General features: G+C 43.6%; 1 pseudogene; it reads right to left on the reverse strand.

Moving 5' to 3' along the window:
* Positions 1 to 1,473: 1,473 nt before the first annotated feature.
* Positions 1,474 to 2,289, reverse strand: LOC132005847 (nuclear transcription factor Y subunit beta-like; annotated as a pseudogene).
* Positions 2,290 to 2,612: the final 323 nt, after the last annotated feature.

Genomic DNA, 2,612 nt, shown 5'->3' on the forward strand with positions numbered 1-2,612 from the left:
AGATCCTAGAATCTAGGATCTCCTAGATCCTAGAATCTAGGATCTCCTAGATCCTAGAATCTAGGATCTCCTAGATCCTAGAATCTAGGATCTCCTAGATCCTAGAATCCTGGTTCCCTGCTCAGTGGGGAGTCTCTTTGACTCAGTGGCTCAGTCAGTTTTGCACTGGACTGTTGATTTCAGCTCAGGTCATGATCTCCAGATCCTAGAATCTAGCATCTCCTAGATCCTAGAATCCTGGTTCCCTGCTCAGTGGGGAGTCTCTTTGAGATTCTCTCCCTCTAATTCTGGCCCTCCCCTCCTCCTTCTAAAATATAAATCTTTTAATAAAAATAGACATTAAAAAAATACAGTAGGTATTACAGCACGTGGTGTCTAAATGTGGTATCTCTGAGAGTCAGATGGGGACCCCGAATGTGGGTCAATGATTGGGTGGAAGTCAGTCAAGTAGGCACTGAGAAGAATTCACCTGAGGCAGAACAAAGGTATTAGAAGTTTATTGAATACACTGCAAGAGAGCAGCAGGCAGGACAGCAGAGGAGAGGCTGTCTATAAGGAGCCTTTAAACACAGGGTTTAAATGGGGAAGGTGGGGGTTATGGGAGCTTATCCAATTTTCCCTTTTCTGGTCACTGTACCTGGTTTTCAGTAGCCCGGTGGTTGCTCAGGGCCCATGGTTACTTTGAGGTGGGTACCCTGATGGGCCTGTCTGTATTCAACCATAGGGGTGCTGGGGCCCTTTCTCCATTCCTTTGATCAAGTCTGCTTCCCTAAAAGCAGCCTCAATAGAAACTATAGGTGATTTAACATCATTTATATCCACTATTTTCATAATTAGATTTCTAGTCTGCATTACTGTTCTCAGACCACAAGAAAACACCAGTGATAACGTGTCCTTTGGTGGGCCTTGGGCACTGAGATCAAGTTGTTGGCATACACCTAATGTTAACTGCTTTTATTGGCTTGTTGCTCTTTGCCAGATTCCTCCCCTATAGTGTTCATATTCCCCATCTTACATTTGTACAGACCTTAGGTGTACAGAGTGATAAGCAGAAACCATCACATTTCAGATGAAAACTTCTTTCTCCTGAGTTTCTTTTGCTTGGAGTCTTTCCTTCTTTTAACTCCACCCTTATATTTTACCAAAACAGCAAATACCATGAATTAACCCAGCTGTTGAGTTGAATTATAAAAGTAACATGATTTAACATGAAAATAAGAAACTTTCTACAAATCTCTGACAGTAGTAAATTGCAATGTATAATGTATATAGGAGTCCTACAGAGCAACAAACTCATGTGAAACAAAAATGTTTTAATACCTTTAAAATCCAAATATTTCTTAAATCATTCATGAAAAAGCATCCCAAGTCAGAATTAAGCCCTCAGTCAAGCATTAGGAAGCTACATTACAGCTATTTAATGTACAAAGAGTCTTCTTTCCCTAGTCACTTCATCCAATGTCTGTTCCAGAATCATACAGACTTAAGCTTCTCTCCACCGCATGCCACCATTTCTTCAGACCCTGAAAACTGAATTCGTTGAACACCAGAAATATGACATTGTATAAACGTAACATTTTGTTGATCCTCTGTAAGTTCTTCACTTAGTCCATCTGTAGCTATGAGTCTTCCACCAACTCCTTTCTCTCCTTTCATAGCCTCTCTGAATTTCTGAAAGGATAATTTTATTTATTTATTTTTAAAGATTTTATTTATTTGACAGAGATCACAAGTAGGCAGAGTTAGGCAGAGAGAGAAGAGGAAGCAGGCTCCCCGCCAAGCTGAGAGCCCGATATGGGACTCGATCCCAGGATCCTGGGATCATGACCTGAGCAGAAGGCAGAGGCTTTAACCCACTGAGCCACCCAGGCGCCCCTGAAAGGATAATTTTAGAAGTTCAACAGAACCATCACAGCCTGAGGTCAGCATGGCAAAGAGAATTTCTTCTCCCTTGATTGCCCTCCATTTCTCTTGATGGTATCTTTCATTTGCTTCAGATGTTACAAAGCTGATGAGCTCACTTACTCGTTCTTGAACACAGTCCTTGGCATTTTACAATCCTTCCTGTTTGAGGTATGACATTTTTCATTATCCTTGCTACATTTGCAGTTGGAAGATAGATACCGCGTTCTCTGAAACTGTCTTTTGAACCATTTGTGTCTTCAGATCATTCACGCTGTGCTCAGTGTCATCATGAGTCTGAATCACATCGTGGCTTCCTCCCATGTAGTGTGCAGCTGTGCCTAGTAGAGAAGCATCTGTCGTAGCACTGTCACCATTGGTTGTCATGAAATACTGTGAGAACCGTGTTGTCAGTGGTGTTCAGAAACACCTTTCTAAAAAGGGGTCTGATCTTTGCCCAACTTCAGTCTTTGAGGCAAGTCCAGGGACCACAAGCCGCCAGAAGGCTGCATTTTTTACATGTAAGCCAGACTGTGGGGAGACCAAATCCATTCCTCCCTCCCGGGCACCTCCGTTCCCACCCAGGCAGGCTTGCAGGCTGACCCTAGCCCCTCCACCCCCGTGAGCTGACTGTCAGGCCAACCATGGCACGCATCACCCTACTCCTTGACCCAGGCCCCAGGCCAGCGCCCAACACCTGTTGAGCATCT

This window comes from Mustela nigripes, chromosome 17 (assembly GCF_022355385.1).
Source record: "Mustela nigripes isolate SB6536 chromosome 17, MUSNIG.SB6536, whole genome shotgun sequence".
Taxonomy (NCBI): Eukaryota; Metazoa; Chordata; class Mammalia; order Carnivora; family Mustelidae; genus Mustela; species Mustela nigripes.